Genomic DNA, 20802 nt, shown 5'->3' on the forward strand with positions numbered 1-20802 from the left:
TTCTTTTTACTTTAGAGTTTTATTGTGAGGGTTAGGGTTAGGATTCCGGCATCCCCTCAACTTGTTAGGGTTCAGGTTCAGAGTTCGGGTTCGGGGAATCCCCTCTCTTCTTAGGGTTTGGATTCGGGTTCGGGTTAGAGTTCAGGGTTCGGGTTTGCAGTACGCGGTTCGTGTTTGGGGTTTGGAGTTCAGGGTTTGGGGTTAGGGCTTCGCGGTTCTAGTTTGGGGTTTGGGGTTCCGATTAGGGGTTCAAGGTCCAGCACAGGGGCTTGGGATTTGGGGTTCGGGTGAGGGGTTCGCGGTTTGGGTTTGGGATTTGAGGATCGGGTTAAGGGTTTGGGGTTTGGGGTTTGGGGATCAGGTTAGGGGTTCTTGGTTTGGGTTAGGGGTTCGCAGTTCGGGTTTGGGGTTTGAGGTTAGGGTTAGGGGTTTGGGGTTTGTGGTTTGGGTTGGGGGTTTGGGATTGGGGTTAAGGGTTTTGGGTTTGGGATTCGGGTTAGGGGTTTGGGGTTTGGGCTTCGCGGTTTGGGTTTGGGGTTTGGGGTTTGGGTTAGGGGTTCGCGGTTAGGGTTTGGGGTTTGGGGTTCGGGTTAGGGGTTCTCAGTTCGGGTTAGGGGTTCGCGGTTTAGGGGTTTGGGGTTTGGAGTTTGGGATTTGGGTCAGGGGTTCGCGATTTGGGGTTCCTGTTATGGGTTTGGGATTTGGGTTCAGGGTTGGGGTTTGGGGGTTTTGGGATTTGGGTTTGGGGTTCGGGGATTGGGGTTCGAGGTTCCGATTAGGGGTTCAGTATGTGAGGTTTGTGTTTCGGGGGTCGAGATTTGAGGTTTGGGGTTTGGGGTTCGGGGGTTTGGGTTCATGGTTTGGGGTTGGGGGTGTGAGGTGCAGTTTAGAGTTTCGCTGTTCGGGTTAGGAGTTAGGGGTTGGCGGTTTGGGGTTTGGCTTAGGGGTTTGGGGTGTGCGGTTTGGGGTTTGAGGTTTGGGGTTCCGGTTAGGGGTTTGGGGTTTGGGGTTCGGGTTAGGGGTTTGGAGTTTGGGTTTGGAGGTTTGGGTTTTGGGGATTGGGTTTCGGGTTTTAGGGTTCAGTTTCGGTGTTCGCGGTTGGGCTTTGGGGTTCAGGTTAGGGGTTTGCGATTGGGATTAGGGGTTTGGGTTTGGGTTCGGGGTGTGGGGTGTGGGGTACAGGTTAGGGGTTTTGGTTCAGGGTTTAGGGTTCGGTTTAGGGGTTTGCGGTTCCAGTAAGGGATTAGGGCTGTGCGGTTTGGGTTTGGGTTTAGGTTTGGGGTTCGGGTTAGCGGTTTGGGGTTCGGGGTTTGGGTTCTGGATTTGGGGTTCGGGGTTCGAGTTATGGATTCGGGGTTTGGGCTACGTGGATCAGTGTTTGTGGTTTGGGGTATGGGGGTCGGGGTTTGGGTTTGGGGTTTGGGGCTCGGGTTAGGGTTCGGGTTCGGGTTAGGGTTAGGGGTTCACGGTTCGGTTTAGGGGTTTGGGGTTCCCGGTTCGGGGTTTGGGGTTTGCAGTTGGGATAGGGGTTCGGATTCAGGGTATGGGGTTTGGGGTTCGGGTTCCATGTTTGGGGTATGTGGTTCGGGGTTTGGGGTACGTGGTTCATTGTTTGGGGTATGGGGTTCCGGTTAGGGTTTTGCAGTTTGGACTTTGGGGTATGAGTTAGGAGTTTGGGGTCAAGGGTTTAGGTTTTGGGGTTTCGATTCAGTTTAGAGGTTAGCGCTTTGGGTTCGGCATCAGGCTTTGGGGTTTGGGGTTTGGGGCTCAAGGTTCGGGATTCATGGATTGGGGTTCAGTTTAGGGGTTCGCTGATCAGGTTAGGGGTTAGTGATTGGGGTTGGTGTTTTAAGGTAGGGGTTTGCAGTTCAGGTTATGGGTTAGGGGTTTGGTGCTTGGTTTTCGGGTTTGGATTAGGGGTTCAGTTAGGGGTTTGGGTTAGGGGATCCTGATTCAGGTTGGAAGTTCGGTCCTTGGGGTTCGAGATTTGGATTCGGTATAAGGGTTGGGGTACACGGTTTGGTGTGTGGGTTAGGGGTTTGGGGTTCGGAGTTTGGGGTTTCTGGTTCTGACTATGGGCTTGGGGTTTGGGGTATGGGGTTCGGCTGAGGGTTAGAGGTTCGCGCTTTGGGGTTTTGCTTTAGAGAATGGACTTTGGGTTTGGGATTTAGGGGTCGGTGTTTGGGTTCGGGGTTGGGTTAGGGTTCAGGTTCACGGTTTGGAGACTGGAGCTCGGGATTCAGTTTCTGGGTTCGGGATATAGGGTTTTGAAGTCAGGGTGGAGTTCGTGGTTTGGACTCGCGGTTAGGGGATAGTGAGTGACACATGGCCAAGGGATCCAGCAATACGAGCTCTGTCAGAGGGAAGGTAAGGGCAACTGCAGGGCTTCTCCAGCTGTAGCTTGGCCTGCCAGACTCAGCACAGCGCGGAGAGCACAAGATTCCCAGGGCCCCTGGCTGCAGTCTGCAGCCCCACACACCGGGGGCTGAATCCGTGAGCGCCCAGAAGGTGGCTGACAGACGTAGTTTCCCTAGCGCTCTCCTCCACAGCAGAGACGTGTGCAGGTGGTTGGGGCCTGCCCCTGCGTGTCTGGGCTCCCGTCCACAGCCTCAGCTCAGGGAATCAGGCCCTGAGCCAAGACCTGTAGGAGGCGCAGGGCTACCCCGCCTGGAAGCCTAGTGCACAGCATGCGAGAAGAGCGCCTCCTTGGGAGAAGAGGAGGCAGCCCAGATGCGTGCGGCTGCAATCACTGCTTGGGCGGAGCCGAGTGCGCCTCCAATACTGCATAGCTCCAGCTCTGCTCAGAGGCCTGACCTGGCAGAGTGCTGGCGTGAGGCTGCTCTGCCCTGGGCGAGCCTTGCCCAGACTTGCCTCGAGGCTAGGCTTCCAGTCCAGAAAGGAGCGGGCTGCGCGAGACAGGGAGATGCTACTGGCGCCTTCCTGGCCTCAGCACCACTCCTTCCTTGCCTTTGCACCTAGTCCCCCGGCGTTCTTGTGGAGGGCTTAGTTGCCGGTGGGTTGCACACTGCCAAGCGCTCCAGCAGTGAGGGCTCTATTAGAGGCAAAGTGAGGGCAACTGGAAGTCTATTCTTACGGTTGCTTGACCGCCCAGACTCAGCACAGCACGGACAGCACAAGGCTCACAGGGCCCCTGGCTGGGGTCTGCAGCCCCACACACGCGGAGGCTGACTCGGTGAGTGCCCAGAAGGTGCCTGACAGACGTCATTTCCCTAGTGCTCTCCTCCCCAGCAGAGACGTGTGCAGGTGGTTGGGGCCTGCCCCTGCGTGTCTGGGCTCCCGTCCACAGCCCCAGCTCAGGGAAGCAGCTCCTCAGCCAAGACCTGTAAGAGGCGCGGGGCGCCCCCGCCTGGAAGCCTAGTGCACAGCATGCGGGAAGCGAGCCTCTTCAGGAGAAGAGAAGGCAGCCCTGCTGTGTGCGGCTGCGTTCACTGCTTTGCCGAGCCGAGTGCGCCTCCAGTACGGCAGAGCTCCAGCTCTGCTCAGAGGCCCGATCTGGCAGAGTTGCTGGCGTGAGTCTGCTCTGCCCTGGGCGAGCCTTGCCCAGACTTGCTGCGGCTAGGCTTCCAGTCCAGGAAGGAGCGGGCTGCGCGAGACTGGGAGATGCTACTGGCGCCTTCCTGGCCTCAGCTCCACTCCTGCCTTGCCTTTGCACCTAGTCCCCAGGCGTTCTTGTGGAGAGCTTAGTTGCCGGTGGGTTGCACACTGCCAAGCGCTCCAGCAGTAAGGGCTCTATTAGAGGCAATGGGAGGGCAACTGCAGGGCTCCTCCAGCGGTTGCTTGACCGCCCAGACTCAGCACAGCACGGAGAGCACAAGGCTTACAGGGCCCCTGGCTGGGGTCTGCAGCCCCACACACGCGGAGGCTGACTCGGTGAGCGCCCAGAAGGTGCCTGACCGACGTCATTTCCCTAGTGCTCTTCTCCCCAGCATAAACGTGTGCAGGTGGTTTGGGCCTCCCCCTGCGTGTCTGGGCTCCCGACCACAGCCCCAGCTCAGGGAAGCAGCTCCTCAGCCAAGACCTGTAGGAGGCGCGGGGCGCCCCCACCTGGAAGCCTAGTGCACAGCATGCGGGAAACGAGCCTCCTTGGGAGAGGAGGAGGAATCCCAGACCCGTGCGGCTGCAATCACTGCTTGGGCGGAGCCGAGTGCGCCTCCACTACGGCAGAGTTCCAGCTCTGCTCAGAGGCCCATCTGGCAGAGTGCTGGCGTGAGGCTGTCTGCCCTTGGCGAGCCTTGCCCAGACTTGCCTCGCGGCTAGGCTTCCAGTCCAGAATGGAGCGGGCAGCGTGAGACTGGGAGATGCTACTGGCGCCTTCCTGGCCTCAGCTCCACTCCTGCCTTACCTTTGTACCTAGTCCCCAGGCGTTCTTGTGGAGGGATTAGTTGCCGGTGGGTTGCACACTGCCAAGCGCTCCAGCAGTGAGGGCTCTATTAGAGGCAATGGGAGGGCAACTGCAGGGCTCCTCCAGCGGTTGCTTGACCGCCCAGGCTCAGCACAGCATGGAGAGCACAAGGCTCAGAGGGTCCCTGGCTTGGGTCTGCAGCCCCACACACGTGTAGTCTGACTCGGGGAGCGCCCAGAAGGTGCCTGACAGACGTCATGTCCCTAGGGCTCCCCACCCCAGCAGAGAAATGTGCAGGTGGTTTGGGCCTGCCCCTTCGTGTCTGGGCTCCCGTCCACAGCCCCAGCTCAGGGAAGCAGCTCCTCAGCCAAGACCTGAAGGAGGCGCGCGGCGCCCCCGCCTGGAAGCCTAGTGCACAGCATGCGGGAAGCGACCCTCCTTGGGAGAAGAGGAGGCAGCCCAGATGCGTGCGGCTGCAATCACGGCTTGGGCGGAGCCGAGAGCGCCTCCAGTAAGGCAGAGCTCCAGCTCTGCTCAAAGGTCCGATCTCTCATAGTTGCTGGCGTGAGCCTCCTGTGCCCTGGGCGAGCCTTGCCCAGACTTGCCTCTCGTAGGCTTCCTGTCCAGAACGGAGCGGGCTGCGCGAGACTGGGAGATGCTACTGGCGCCTTCCTGGCTTCAGCTCCACTCCTGCCTTGCCTTTGCAGCTAGTCCCCAGGCGTTCTTTTGGAGGGCTTAGTTGCCGGTGGGTTGCACACTGCCAAGCGCTCCAGCAGTGAGGGCTCTATTAGAGGCAATGGGAGGGCAACTGCAGGGCACCTCCAGCGGTTGCTTTACCGCCCAGACTCAGCACAGAACGGAGAGCAAAAGGATCACAGGGCCCCTGGCTGGGGTCTGCAGCCCCACACTCCGGAGGTGAAATCCCGGAGAGCCCAGAAGTTGCCTGAGAGACGTCATTTCCCTAGTACTCTCCTTCCCAGCAGAGACGTGTGCAGGTGGTTGGGGCCTGCCCCTGCGTGTCTGGGCTCCCGTCCACAGCCCCAGCTCAGGGAAGCAGCTCCTGAGTCAAGACCTGTGGGAGACGCGGGGGGCCTCCCCTGGAAGCCTAGTTTACAGCATGTGGGAAGCGAGCCTCCTCGGGAGAAGAGAAGGCAGCCCAGCTGCGTGCGGCTGCAATCACTGCTTTGGCGGATCCGAGTGCCCCTCCATTATGGCAGAGCTCCACCTCTGCTCAGAGGCCCGATCTGGCAGAGTTGCTGGCGTGAGGCTGCTCTGTCCTGGGTGAGGCTTGCCCAGACTTGCCGCAAGTTAGGCTTCCAGTCCAGATAGGAGCGGGCTGCGTGAGACTGGGAGATGCTACTGGCGCCTTCCTGGCCACAGCTCCACTCCTGCCTTGCCTTTGCACCTAGTCCCCAGGCGTTCTTGTGGAGGGCTTAGTTGCCGGTGGGTTGCACACTGCCACGCGATCCAGCAGTGAGGGCTCAATTAGTGGTAATGGGAGGGCAACTGCAGGGCTCCTCCAGCGGTTCCTTGACCGCCCAGACTCAGCACAGCACGGAGAGCACAAGGCTCACAGGGCCACTGGCTGGGGTCTGCAGCCCCACACACGCGGAGGCTGACTCGGTGAGCGCCCAGAATGTGCCTGGCAGACGTCCTTTCCCTAGTAATCTCCTCCCCATCAGAGACATGTGCAGGTGGTTGGGGACTGCCCCTGCGTGTCTGGGCTCCCGTCCACAGCCTCAGCTCAGGGAAGCAGCTCCTGAGTCAAGACCTGTGGGAGGCGCGGGGGGCCACACCTGGAAGCCTAGTTGACAGCATGTGGGAAGCGAGCCTCCTCGGGAGAAGAGAAGGCAGACTGGCTGCGTGCGGAGGCATTCACTGCTTTTGTGGAGCTGTGTGCGCCTCCAGTACGGCAGAGCTCCAGCTCTGCTCAGAGGCCCGATCTGGCAGAGTTGCTGGCGTTAGGCTGCTCTGTCCTGGGCGAGCCTTGCCCAGACTTGCCTCGCACACAGGCTTCCAGTCCAGGAAGGAGCGGGCTACGCGACACTGGTAGATGCTACTGACGCCTTCCTGGCCTCAGCTCCACTCCTGTCTTGCCTTTGCACCTAGTCCCCAGGCGTTCTTGTGGAGGGCTTAGTTGCCGGTGGGTTGCACACTGCCAAGCGCTCCAGCAGTGAGGGCTCTATTAGAGGCAATGGGAGGGCAACTGCAGGGCTCCTCCAGCGGTTGCTTGACCGCCCAGACTCAGCACAGCACGGAGAGCACAAGGCTCACAGGACCCCTGGCTGGGGTCTGCAGCCCCACACACGCGGAGGCTGACTCGGTGAGCGCCCAGAAGGTGCCTGACAGACGTCATTTCCCTAGTGCTCTCCTCCCGAGCAGAGACGTGTGCAGGTTGTTAGGGCCTGCCCCTGCGTTTCTGGGCTCCCGTCCACAGCCCCAGCTCAGGGAAGCAGCTCCTGAGCCACGACCTGTGAGAGGCGCAGGGGGCCCCGCCTGGAAGCCTAGTTTACAGCATGCGGGAAGCGAGCCTCCTTGGGAGAAGGTGAGGCAGCCCAGCTGCGTGCGGCTGCAATCACTGCTTTGGCGGAGATGAGTGTGCCTGCAGTACGGCAGAGCTCCAGCTCTGCTCAGAGGCCCGATCTGGCAGAGTTGCTGGCGTGAGGCTGCTCTGCCCTGGGCAAGCCTTGCCCAGACTTGTCGCACGTTAGGCTTCCAGTCCAGATAGGAACGGGCTGCGTGAGACTGGGAGATGCTACTGGCGCCTTCCTGGCCTCAGCTCCACTCCTGCCTTGCCTTTGCACCTAGTCCCCAGGCGTTCTTGTGAAAGGCTTAGTTGCCGGTGGGTTGCACACTGCCAAGCGCTCCAGCCGTGAGAGCTCTATTAGAGGCAATGGGAGGGCTACTGCAAGTCGCCTCTTGCGTTTGCTTGACAGCCCAGACTCTGCACAGCACGGAAAGCACAAGGCTCACAGGGCGCCTGGCTGGGGTCTGCAGCCCCACACACGCAGAGGCTAACTCGGTGAGCGCCCAGAAGGTGCCTGACAGACGTCATTTTCCTAGTGCTCTCCTCCCCAGCAGAGACGAGTGCAGGTGGTTGGGGCCTGCCCCTGCGTGTCTGGGCTACCGTCCACAGGCCCAGCTCAGGGAAGCAGCTCCTAAGCCAAGACCTGTGGGCGGCGCAGGGGGCCCCTCCTGGAAGCCTAGTTTACAGCATGTGGGAAGCGAGCCTCCTCGGGAGAAGAGAAGGCAGCCCTGCTGTGTGCGGCTGCATTCACTGCTTTGGCGGAGATGAGTGTGCCTGCAGTACGGCAGAGCTCCAGCTCTGCTCAGAGGCCTGATCTGGCAGAGTTGCTGGCGTGAGGCTGCTCTGCCCTGGGCGAGCCTTGCCCAGACTTCCTTTCGGCTAGGCTTCCAGTCCAGGAAGGAGCAGGCTGCGCGAGACTGGGAGATGCTACTGGCGCCTTCCTGGCTTCAGCTCCATTCCTGCCTTGCCTTTGCACCTAGTCCCCAAGCGTTCTTTTGGAGGGCTTAGTTGCCGGTGGGTTGCACACTGCCAAGGGCTCCAGCTTGGGGGCTCTATTAGAGGCAAAGTGAGGGCAACTGGAAGTCTATTCTTACGGTTACTTTACCGCCCAGACTCAGCACAGCACGGAGAGCACAAGGCTCTCAGGGCCCCTGGCTGGGGTCTACAGCCCCAGACACGCAAAGGCTGACTCGGTGAGTGCCCAGAAAGTGTCTGAGAGACGTCATTTCCCTAGTGCTCTCCTCCCCAGCAGAGACGTGTGCAGGTGGTTGGGGCCTGCCCCTGTGTGTCTGGCCTCCCGTCCACAGCCTCAGCTCAGGGAAGGAGCTCCTGAGCCAAGACCTGTGGGAGGTGCAGGGGGCCCCGCCTGGAAGCCTAGTTTACAGCATGCGGGAAGCGAGTCTCCTCGGGAGAAGAGGAGCCAGCCCAGCTGCGTGCGGCTGCAATCACTGCTTTGGCAGAGCCGAGTGCCCCTCCAGTACGGCAGAGCTCCAGCTCTGCTCAGAGGCCCGATCTGGCAGAGTTGCTGGCGTGAGGCTGCTCTGCCCAGGGCGAGCTTTGCCCAGACTTGCCTCGCGGCTAGGCTTCCAGTCCAGGAAGGAGAAGGCTGCGCGAGACTGGGAGATGCTACTGGCGCCTTCCTGGCCTCAGCTCCACTCCTGCCTTGCCTTTGCACCTAGTCCCCAGGCGTTCTTGTGGAGGGTTTTGTTGCCGGTGGGTTGCACACTGCCAAGCGCTCCAGCCGTGAGGGCTCTATTAGAGGCAAAGGGAGGGCTACTGCAAGTCGACTCTTGCGTTTGCTTGACCGCCCCGACTCAGCACAGCAAGGAAAGTACAAGGATCACAGGGCCCCTGGCTGGAGTCTGCAGCCCCTCATACCTGAGGTGAACCCCGGGAGGGCCCAGAAGGTGCCTGACAGACGTCATTTCCCTAGTGCTCTCCTCCCCAGCAGAGACATGTGCAGGTTGTTGGGGCCTGTCCCTGCGTGTCTGGGCTCCCGTGCACAGCCCCACCTCAGGGAAGCAGCTCCTCAGCCAAGACCTGTGGGAGGCGCATGGGACCCCGCCTGGAAGCCCAGTTTACAGCATGCGGGAAGCGAGCCTCCTTGGGAGAAGGTGAGGCAGCCCAGCTGCGTGCGGCTGCAATCACTGCTTTGGCGGTGCCGAGTGCCCCTCCAGTACGGAAGAGCTCCAGCTCTGCTCAGAGGCCCGATCTGGCAGAGTTGCTGGCGTGAGTCTGCTCTGCCCTGGGCGAGCCTTGCCCAGACTTGCCTCACGTTAGGCTTCCAGTCCAGAAAGGAGCGGGCTGCGTGAGACTGGGAGATGCTACGGGCGCCTTCCTGGCCTCAGCTCCACTCCTGCCTTGCCTTTGCACCTAGTCCCCAGGCGTTCTTGTGGAGGGCTTAGTTGCCGGTGGGTTGCACACTGCCAAACGCTCCAGCAGTGTGGGCTCTATTAGAGGCAATGGGAGGGCAACTGCAGAGCTCCTCCAGCGGTGGCTTGACCGCGCAGACTCAGCACAGCACGGAGGGCACAAGGCTCACAGGGCCCCTGGCTGGGGTCTGCAGCCCCACACACCGGAGTTGAACTCCGGGAGCGCCCAGAAGGTGCCTGAATGCTGGCATTTCCCTAGTGCTCTCCTCCCAGGCAGAGACGTGTGCAGGTGGTTGGGGCCTGCCCTTGAGTGTCTGGACTCCCTTCCACAGCCCCAGCTCAGGGAAGCAGCTCCTCAGCTAAGACCTGTAGGAGGCGCGGGGCGCTCCCGCCGGGAAGCCTAGTTTACAGCATGCCGGAAGCGAGCCTCCTCAGTACAAGAGAAGGCAGCCCAGCTGCGTGCGAATGCAATCAGTACTTTGGCGGAGCCGAGTGCCCCTCCAGTACGGCAGAGCTCCAGCTCTGCTCAAAGGTCCGATCTCTCATAGTTGCTGGCGTGAGCCTCCTGTGCCCTGGGCGAGCCTTGCCCTGACTTGCCTCGCGTAGGCTTCCTATCCAGAAAGGAGCGGGCTGCGTGAGACTGGGAGATGCAACTGGCGCCATCCTGGCCTCAGCTCCACTCCTGCCTTGCATTTGCAGCTAGTCCCCAGGCGTTCTTGTGGAGGGCTTAGTTGCCGGTGGTTTGCACACTGCCAAGCGCTCCAGCAGTGAGGGCTCTATTAGAGGCAATGGGAGGGCAACTGCAGGGCTCCTCCAGCGGTTGCCTGACCGCCCAGACAGCACAGCACGGAGAGGCAAGGCTCACAGGGCCCCTGGCTGGGGTCTGCAGCCCCACACACCGGAGGCGAACTCCGGGAGCGCCCAGAAGGTGCCTGAAAGACGTCATTTCCCTAGTGCTCTCCTCCCCAGCAGAGATGTGTGCAGGTGGTTGGGGCCTGCCCCTGCGTGTCTGGGCTCCCGTCCACAGCACCAGCTCAGGGAAGGAGTTCCTGAGCCAAGACCTGTGGGAAGCGCAGGGGGCCCCGCCTGGAAGCCTAGTTAACAGATTGCGGGAAGCGAGCCTCCTCAGGAGAAGAGAAGGCAAGCCGGCTGCGTGCGGCTGCATTCACTGCTTGGGCGGAGCCGAGTGCGCTTCCAGTACGGCAGAGCTCCAGCACTGCTCAGAGCCCCGATTTGGCAGAGTTGCTGGCGTGAGGCTGCTCTGCCCTGGGGGAGCCTTGCCCAGACTTGTCTCGCACATAGGCTTCCAGTCCAGAAAGGAGCAGGCTGCGCGAGACTGGGAGATGCTACTGGCGCCTTCCTGGCCTCAGCTCCACTCCTGCCTTGCCTTTGCACCTAGTCCCCAGGCGTTCTTGTGGAGCGCTTAGTTGCCGGTGGGTGGCACACTGCCAAGCGCTCCAGCAGTGAGGGCTCTATTAGAGGCAATGGGAGGGCAACTGCAGGGCTCCTCCAGCGGTTGCCTGACCGCCCAGACAGCACAGCACGGAGAGCCCAAGGCTCACAGGGCCCCTGGCTGGGGTCTGCAGCCCCACACACCAGAGGGGAATTCCGGGAGCGCCCAGAAGGTGCCAGACAGACGTCATTTTCCTACTGCTCTCCTCCCCAGCAGAGACGTGTGCAGGTGGTTGGTGCCTGCCCTTGAGTGTCTGGACTCCCTTCCACAGCCCCAGCTCAGGGAAGCAGCTCCTCAGCTAAGACCTGTAGGAGGCGCGGGGCGCCCCCGCCGGGAAGCCTAGTTTACAGCATGCCAGAAGCGAGCCTCCTCAGTACAAGAGAAGGCAGCCCAGCTGCGAGCGAATGCAATCAGTACTTTGGCGGAGCCGAGTGCCCCTCCAGTACGGTAGAGCTCCAGCTCTGCTCAAAGGCCCGATCTCTCATAGTTGCTGGCGTGAGCCTCCTGTGCCATGGGCGAGCCTTGCCCAGACTTGCCTCGCGTTAGGTTTCCAGTCCAGAAAGGAGCGGGCTGCGCGAGACTGGGAGATGCTACTGGCGCCTTCCTGGCCTCAGCTCCACTCCTGCGTTGCCTTTGCACCTAGTCCCCAGGCGTTCTTGTGGACGTCTTAGTTGCCGGTGTGTTGCACACTGCCAAGCGCTCCAGCAGTGAGGGCTCTATTAGAGGCAAAGGGAGGGCAACTGCAAGTTTCCTCTTGCGGTTGCTTGACCGCCCAGACTCAGCACAGCACGGAAAGTACAAGGCTCACAGGGCCCCTGGCTGTGGACTGCAGCCCCACACACTGGAGGGAAACTCCGGGAGCGCCCAGAAGGTTCCTGACAGATGTCATTTCCCTAGTGCTCTCCTCCCCAGCAGAGACGTGTGCAGGTGGTTGGGGCCTGCCCTTGAGTGTCTGGACTCCCTTCCACAGCCCCAGCTCAGTGGTAATGGGAGGGCAACTGCAGGGCTCCTCCATCGGTTGCTTGACCGCCCAGACTCAGCACAGCACGGAAAGCACAAGGCTCACAGGGCCACTGGCTGTGGTCTGCAGCCCCACACACGCAGAGGTTGACTCGGTGAGCGCCCAGAAGGTGCCTGACAGACGTCATTTCCCTAGTGCTCTCCTCCCCAGCAGAGACGTGTGCAGGTGGTTTGTTCCTGACCCTGCGTGTCAGAGCTCCCGTCCACAGCCCCAGCTCAGGGAAGCAGCTCCTCAGCTAAGACCTGTAGGAGGCGCGGAGCGACCCCGCCTGGAAGCTTAGTGCACAGCATGCGGGAAGCGAGCCTCCTTGAGAGAAGAGGAGGCAGCCCTGCTGTGTGCAGCTGCGTTTACTGCTTTGCCGAGCCGAGTTTGCTTCCAGTACGGCAGAGCTCCAGCTCTGCTCAGAGGCCCGATCTGGCAGAGTTGCTGGCGTGAGTCTGCTCTGTCCTGGGCGAGCCTTGCCCAGACTTGCTGCGGCTAGGCTTCCATTCCAGGAAGGAGCGGGCTGCGCGAGACTGGGAGATGCTACTGGCGCCTTCCTGGCCTCAGCTCCACTCCTGCCTTGCCTTTGCAGCTAGTCCCCAGGCGTTCTTGTGGAGGGCTTAGTTGACGGTGGGTTGCACACTGCCAAGCGCTCCAGCAGTGAGGGCTCTATTAGAGGCAATGGGAGGGCAACTGCAGGGCTCCTCCAGCGGTTGCTTGACCGCCCAGACTCAGCACAGCACGGAGAGCACAAGGCTCACAGGGCCCCTGGCTGGGGTCTGCAGCCCCACACACGCGGAGGCTGACTCGGTGAGCGCCCAGAAGGTGCCTGACAGACGTCATTTCCCTAGTGCTCTCCTCCCCAGCATAAACGTGTGCAGGTGGTTTGGGCCTGCCCCTGCGTGTCTGGGTTTCCGAACACAGCCCCAGCTCAGGGAAGCAGCTCCTCAGCCAAGACCTGTAGGAGCCTTGGGGCGCCCCCGCCTGGAAGCCTAGTGCACAGCATGCGGGACGCGAGCCTCCTTGGGAGAAGAGGAGTCAGCCCAGATGCGTGCGGCTGCAATCACTGCTTGGGCGGAGCGGAATGCGCCTCCAGTACGAGAGAGCTCCAGCTCTGCTCAGAGGCCCGATCTGGCAGAGGGCTGATGTGAGGCTGTCTGCCCTTGGCGAGCCTTGCCCAGACTTGCCTTGCGGCTAGGCTTCCAGTCCAGAAAGGAGGGGGCTGTGCGAGACTGGGAGATGCTACTGGCGCCTTCCTGGCCTCAGCTCCACTCCTGCCTTGCCTTTGCACCTAGTCCCCAGGCGTTCTTGTGGAGGGCTTAATTGCCCGGGGGTTGCACACTGACAAGCGCTCCAGCAGTGAGGGCTCTATTAGAGGCAATTGGAGGGCAACTGCAGGGCTCCTCCAGCGGTTGCTTGACCGCCCAGACTCAGCACAGCACGGAGAGCACAAGGCTCACAGGGCCCCTGGCTGGGGTCTGCAGCCCCACACACGCGGAGGCTGACTCGGTGAGCGCCCAGAAGGTGCCTGACAGACGTCATTTCCCTAGTGCTCTCCTCCCCAACAGAGACGTGTGCAGGTGGTTGGGGCCTGCCCCTGCGTGTCTGGGCTCCCGTCCACAGCCCCAGCTCAGGGAAGCAGCTCCTGAGCCAAGACCTGTGTGAGGCGCAGGGAGCGCCGCCTGGAAGCCTAGTTTACAGCATGCGGGAAGCGAGCCTCCTCTGGAGAAGAGGAGGCAGCCCTGCTGTGTGCGGCTGCATTCACTGCTTTGGCGGAGCCGAGTGCGCCTCCAGGACGGCCGGGCTCCAGCTCTGCTCAGAGACCCGATCTGGCAGAGTTGCTGGCCTGAGGCTGCACTGCCCTGGGCGAGCCTTGCCCAGACTTGGCTCGCGGTGGGCTTCCAGTCCAGGAAGAAGCAGGCTGCGCGAGACTGGGAAATGCTACTGGCGCCTTCCTGGCCTCAGCTCCACTGCTGCCTTGCCTTTGCACCTAGTCCCCAGGCGTTCCTGTGGAGGGCTTAGTTGCCGGTGGGTTGCACACTGCCAAGCGCTCCAGCAGTGAGGGCTCTATTAGAGGTAATGGGAGGGCAACTTCAGGGCTCCTCCAGCGGTTGCTTGACCGACCAGACTCAGTACAGCACGGAGAGCACAAGGCTCACAGGGCCCCTGGCTGGGGTCGGCAGCCCCACACACGCGGAGGCTGACTCGGTGAGCGTCCAGAAGGTGCCTGACAGACGTCATTTCCCTAGTGCTCTCCTCCCCAGCAGAGACGTGTGCAGGTGGTTTGTTCCTGACCCTGCGTGTCAGAGCTCCCGTCCACAGCCCCAGCTCAGGGAAGCAGCTCCTCAGCCAAGACTTGTAGAAGGCGCTGGTCGCCCCCGCCTGGAAGCCTAGTGCACAGCATGCGGGAAGCGAGCCTCCTTGGGAGAAGAGGAGGCAGCCCAGATGCGTGCGGCTGCAATCACTGCTTTGGTGGAGCCGAGTGCACCTCCAGTAGGGCAGAGCTCCAGCTCTGCTCAGAGGCCCGATCTGGCAGTGTGCTGGCGTGAGGCTGCTCTGCCCTGGGCGAGCCTTGCCCAGACTTGCCTCGCGGCTAGGCTTCTAGTCCAGAAAGGAGCGGGCTGTGTGAGACTGGGAGATGCTACTGGCGCCTTCCTGGCCTCAGCTCCACTCCTGCCTTGCCTTTGCACCTAGTCCCCAAGATTTCTTGTGGAGGGCTTAGTTGCCAGTGGGTTGCACACTGCCAAGCGCACCAGATTGAGGGCTCTATTAGAGGCAAAGTGAGGGCAACTGGAAATGTATTCTTACGGTTACTTGACCGCCCAGACTCAGCACAGCACGGAGAACACAAGGCACACAGGGCCCCTGGCTGGGGTCTGCAGCCCCAAACACGCGGAGGCTGACTCGGTGAGTGCCCAGAAGGTGCCTGACAGACGTCATTTCCCTACTGCTCTCCTCCCCACCAGAGACGTGTGCAGGTGGTTGGGGCCTGCCCCTGCGTGTCTGGGCTCCCGTCCACAGCCCCAGCTCAGGGAAGCAGCTCCTCAGCCAAGACCTGTAGGAGGCGCGGGGCGCCCCCGCCTGGAAGACTAGTGCACAGCATGCGGGAAGCGAGCCTCTTCAGGAGAAGAGAAGGCAGCCCTGCTGTGTGCAGCTGCGTTCACTGCTTTGCCGAGCCGAGTTCGCCTCCAGTACGGCAGAGCTCCAGCTCTGCTCAGAGGCCCGATCTGGCAGAGTTGCTGGCGTGAGTCTGCTCTGCCCTGGGCGAGCCTTGCCCAGACTTGCTGCGGCTAGGCTTCCAGTCCAGAACGGAGCGGGCTGCGCGAGACTGGGAGATGCTACTGGCGCCTTCCTGGCCTCAGCTCCACTCCTGCCTTGCCTTTGCAGCTAGTCCCCAGGCGTTCTTGAGGAGGGCTTAGTTGCCGGTGGGTTGCACACTGCCAAGCGCTCCAGCAGTGAGGGCTCTATTAGAGGCAATGGGAGGGCAACTGCAGGGCTCCTCCAGCGGTTGCTTGACCGCCCAGACTCAGCACAGCACGGAGAGCACAAGGCTCACAGGGCCCCTGGCTGGGGTCTGCAGCCCCACACACGCGGAGGCTGACTCGGTGAGCGCCCAGAAGGTGCCTGACCGACGTCATTTCCCTAGTGCTCTCCTCCCCAGCATAAACGTGTGCAGGTGGTTTGGGCCTGCCCCTGCGTGTCTGGGCTTCCGAACACAGCCCCAGCTCAGGGAAGCAGCTCCTCAGCCAAGACCTGTAGGAGGCGTGGGGCGCCCCCGCCTGGAAGCCTAGTGCACAGCATGCGGGAAGCGAGCATCCTTGGGAGAAGAGGAGGCAGCCCAGATGCGTGCGGCTGCAATCACTGCTTGGGTGGAGCGGAGTGCGCCTCCAGTACGAGAGAGCTCCAGCTCTGCTCAGAGGCCCGATCTGGCAGAGGGCTGATGTGAGGCTGTCTGCCCTTGGCGAGACTTGCCCAGACTTGCCCCGCGGCTAGGCTTCCAGTCCAGAAAGGAGGGGGCTGCGAGAGACTGGGAGATGCTACTGGCGCCTTCCTGGCCTCAGCTCCACTCCTGCCTTGCCTTTGCACCTAGTCCCCAGGCGTTCTTGTGGAGGGCTTAATTGCCCGGGGGTTGCACACTGACAAGCGCTCCAGCAGTGAGGGCTCTATTAGAGGCAATGGGAGGGCAACTGCAGGGCTCCTCCAGCGGTTGCTTGACCGCCCAGACTCAGCACAGCACGGAGAGCACAAGGCTCACAGGGCCCCTGGCTGGGGTCTGCAGCCACACACACGCGGAGGCTGACTCGGTGAGCGCCCAGAAGGTGCCTGACAGACGTCATTTCCCTAGTGCTCTCCTCCCCAGCAGAGACGTGTGCAGGTGGTTGGGGCCTGCCCCTGCGTGTCTGGGCTCCCGTCCACAGCCCCAGCTCAGGGAAGCAGCTCCTGAGCCAAGACCTGTGTGAGGCGCAGGGAGCGCCGCCTGGAAGCCTAGTTTACAGCATGCGGGAAGCGAGCCTCCTCTGGAGAAGAGGAGGCAGCCCTGCTGTGTGCGGCTGCATTCACTGCTTTGGCGGAGCCGAGTGCGCCTCCAGGACGGCCGAGCTCCAGCTCTGCTCAGAGACCCGATCTGGCAGAGTTGCTGGCCTGAGGCTGCTCTGCCCTGGGCGAGCCTTGCCCAGACTTGGCTCGCGGTAGGCTTCCAGTCCAGGAAGGAGCAGGCTGCGCGAGACTGGGAGATGCTACTGGCGCCTTCCTGGCCTCAGCTCCACTCCTGCCTTGCCTTTGCACCTAGTCCCCAGGCGTTCTTGTGGAGGGCTTAATTGCCCGGGGGTTGCACACTGACAAGCTCTCCAGCAGTGAGGGCTCTATTAGAGGCAATGGGAGGGCAACTGCAGGGCTCCTCCAGCGGTTGCTTGACCGCCCAGACTCAGCACAGCACGGAGAGCACAAGGCTCACAGGGCCCCTGGCTGGGGTCTGCAGCCCCACACACGCAGAGGCTGACTCGGTGAGCGCCCAGAAGGTGCCTGACAGACGTCATTTCCCTAGTGCTCTCCTCCTCAGCAGAGACGTGTGCAGGTGGTTGGGGCCTGCCCCTGCGTGTCTGGGCTCCCGTCCACAGCCCCAGCTCAGGGAAGCAGCTCCTGAGCCAAGACCTGTGTGAGGCGCAGGGAGCGCCGCATGGAAGCCTAGTTTACAGCATGCGGGAAACGAGCCTCCTATGGAGAAGAGGAGGCAGCCCTGCTGTGTGCGGCTGCATTCACTGGTTTGGCGGAGCCGAGTGCGCCTCCAGGACGGCCGAGCTCCAGCTCTGCTCAGAGACCCGATCTGGCAGAGTTGCTGGCCTGAGGCTGCTCTGCCCTGGGTGAGCCTTGCCCAGACTTGGCTCGCGGTAGGCTTCCAGTCCAGGAAGGAGCAGGCTGCGCGAGACTGGGAAATGCTACTGGCGCCTTCCTGGCCTCAGCTCCACTCCTGCCTTGCCTTTGCACCTAGTCCCCAGGCGTTCCTGTGGAGGGCTTAGTTGCCGGTGGGTTGCACACTGCCAAGCGCTCCAGCAGTGAGGGCTCTATTAGAGGTAATGGGAGGGCAACTTCAGGGCTCCTCCAGCGGTTGCTTGACCGACCAGACTCAGTACAGCACGGAGAGCCCAAGGCTCACAGGGCCCCTGGCTGGGGTCTGCAGCCCCACACACGCGGAGGCTGACTCGGTGAGCGCCCAGAAGGTGCCTGACAGACGTCATTTCCCTAGTGCTTTCCTCCCCAGCATAGACGTGTGCAGGTGGTTTGGGCCTGCCCCTGCGTGTCTGGGCTCCCGAACACAGCCCCAGCTCAGGGAAGCAGCTCCTCAGCCAAGACCTGTAGGAGGCGCGGGGCGCCCCCGCCTGGAAGCCTAGTGCACAGCATGCGGGAAGCGAGCCTCCTTGGGAGAGGTGGAGGCATCCCAGACCCGTGAGGCTGCAATCACTCCTTGGGCGGAGCCGAGTGCGCTTCCACTACGTCAGAGTTCCAGCTCTGCTCAGAGGCCCGATCTGGCAGAGTGCTGGCGTGAGGCTGCTCTGCTCTCAGCGAGCCTTGCCCAGACTTGCCTCGCGGCTAGGCTTCCAGTCCAGAACGGAGCGGGCTGCGTGAGACTGGGAGATGCTACTGGCGCCTTCCTGGCCTCAGCTCCACTCCTGCCTTGCCTTGCACCTAGTCCCCAGGCTTTCTTGTGGAGGGCTTAGTTGCCGGTGGGTTGCACACTGCCAAGCGCTCCAGCAGTGAGGGCTCTATTAGAGGCAATGGGAGGGCAACTGCAGGGCTCCTCCAGCGGTTGCTTGACCGCCCAGACTCAGCACAGCATGGAGAGCACAAGGCTCACCGGGCCCCTGGCTGGGGTCTGCAGCCCCACACACGCGGAAGCTGACTCGGTGAGCGCCCAAAAGGTGCCTGACAGACGTCATTTCCCTAGTGCTCTCCTCCCCAGCAGAGACGTGTTCAGGTGCTTGGGGCCTGCCCCTGCGTGTCTGGGCTTCCAAACACAGCCCCAGCTCAGGGAAGCAGCTCCTCAGCCAAGACCTGTAGGAGGCGTGGGGCGCCCCCGCCTGGAAGCCTAGTGCACAGCATGCGGGATGCGAGCCTCCTTGGGAGAAGAGGAGGCAGCCCAGATGCGTGCGGCTGCAATCACTGCTTGGGCGGAGCGGAGTGCGCCTCCAGTACGAGAGAGCTCCAGCTCTGCTCAGAGACCCGATCTTGCAGAGTTGCTGGCCTGAGGCTGCTCTGCCCTGGGCGAGCCTTGCCTAGACTTGCCTCGCGGCTAGGCTTCCAGTCCAGAAAGGAGCGGGCTGCGCGAGACTGGGAGATGCTACTGGCGCCTTCCTGGCCTCAGCTCCACTCCTGCCTTGCCTTTGCACCTAGTCCCCAGGCGTTCTTGTGGAGGGCTTAGTTGCCGGTGGGTTGCAAACTGCCAAGCGCTCCAGCAGTGAGGGCTCTATCAGAGGTAAAGGGAGGGCTACTGTAAGTCGCCTCTTCCGTTTGCTTGACTGTCCAGACTCAGCACAGCATGGAAAGCACAAGGCTCACAGGGCCCCTGGCTGGGGTCTGCAGCCCCACACACCGGAGGCGAACTCCGGGAGCGCCCAGAAGGTGCCTGAAAGACGTCATTTCCCTAGTGCTCTCCTCCCCAGCAGAGATGTGTGCAGGTGGTTGGGGCCTGCCCCTGCGTGTCTGGGCTCCCGTCCACAGCACCAGCTCAGGGAAGGAGTTCCTGAGCCAAGACCTGTGGGAGGCGCAGGGGGCCCCGCCTGGAAGCCTAGTTAACAGATTGCGGGAAGCGAGCCTCCTCAGGAGAAGAGAAGGCAAGCCAGCTGCGTGCGGCTGCATTCACTGCTTGGGCGGAGCCGAGTGCGCTTCCAGTACGGCAGAGCTCCAGCACTGCTCAGAGCCCCGATTTGGCAGAGTTGCTGGCGTGAGGCTGCTCTGCCCTGGGGGAGCCTTGCCCAGACTTGCCTCGCACATAGGCTTCCAGTCCAGAAAGGAGCAGGCTGCGCGAGACTGGGAGATGCTACTGGCGCCTTCCTGGCCTCAGCTCCACTCCTGCCTTGCCTTTGCACCTAGTCCCCAGGCGTTCTTGTGGAGCGCTTAGTTGCCGGTGGGTGGCACACTGCCAAGCGCTCCAGCAGTGAGGGCTCTATTAGAGGCAATGGGAGGGCAACTGCAGGGCTCCTCCAGAGGTTGCTTGACCGCCCAGACTCAGCACAGCACAGAGAGCACAAGGCTCACAGGGCCCCTGGCTGGGGTCTGCAGCCCCACACACGCGGAGGCTAACTCAGTTAGCGCCCAGAAGTTGCCTGACAGACGTCATTTCCCTAGTGCTCTCCTCCCCAGCAGAGACGTGTGCAGGTGGTTGGGGCCTGCCCCTGCGTGTCTGGGCTCCTGTCCACAGCCCCAGCTCAGGGAAGCAGCTCCTGAGCCAAGACCTGTGGGAGGCGCAGGGGGCCCCGCCTGGAAGCCTAGTGTACAGCATGCGGGACGCGAGACTCCTCAGGAGAAGAGGAGCCAGCCCAGCTGCGTGCGGCTGCAATCAATACTTTGGCGGAATCGAGTGCCCCTCCAGTACGGCAGTCCTCCAGCTCTGCTCAGAGGCCCGATCTGGCAGAGTTGCTGGCGTGAGGCTGCTCTGCCCTGGGCAAGCCTTGCCCAGACTTGCCTCGCGGCTAGGCTTCCAGTCCAGGAAGGAGCAGGCTGCGCGAGACTGGGAGATGCTACTGGCGCCTTCCTGGCCTCAGCTCCACTCCTGCCTTGCCTTTGCACCTAGTCCCCAGGCGTTCTTGTGGAGGGCTTAGTTGCCGGTGGTTTGCACACTGCCAAGCGCTCCAGCAGTGAGGGCTCTATTAGAGGCAATGGGAGGGCAACTGCAGGGCTCCTCCAGCGGTTGCCTGACCGCCCAGACAGCACAGCACGGAGAGGCAAGGCTCACAGGGCCCCTGGCTGGGGTCTGCAGCCCCACACACCGGAGGCGAACTCCGGGAGCGCCCAGAAGGTGCCTGAAAGACGTCATTTCCCTAGTGCTCTCCTCCCCAGCAGAGATGTGTGCAGGTGGTTGGGGCCTGCCCCTGCGTGTCTGGGCTCCCGTCCACAGCACCAGCTCAGGGAAGGAGTTCCTGAGCCAAGACCTGTGGGAAGCGCAGGGGGCCCCGCCTGGAAGCCTAGTTAACAGATTGCGGGAAGCGAGCCTCCTCAGGAGAAGAGAAGGCAAGCCGGCTGCGTGCGGCTGCATTCACTGCTTGGGCGGAGCCGAGTGCGCTTCCAGTACGGCAGAGCTCCAGCACTGCTCAGAGCCCCGATTTGGCAGAGTTGCTGGCGTGAGGCTGCTCTGCCCTGGGGGAGCCTTGCCCAGACTTGTCTCGCACATAGGCTTCCAGTCCAGAAAGGAGCAGGCTGCGCGAGACTGGGAGATGCTACTGGCGCCTTCCTGGCCTCAGCTCCACTCCTGCCTTGCCTTTGCACCTAGTCCCCAGGCGTTCTTGTGGAGCGCTTAGTTGCCGGTGGGTGGCACACTGCCAAGCGCTCCAGCAGTGAGGGCTCTATTAGAGGCAATGGGAGGGCAACTGC

The sequence above is a fragment of the Capricornis sumatraensis genome, chromosome 11, assembly GCF_032405125.1.
Source record: "Capricornis sumatraensis isolate serow.1 chromosome 11, serow.2, whole genome shotgun sequence".
NCBI lineage: Eukaryota > Metazoa > Chordata > Mammalia > Artiodactyla > Bovidae > Capricornis > Capricornis sumatraensis.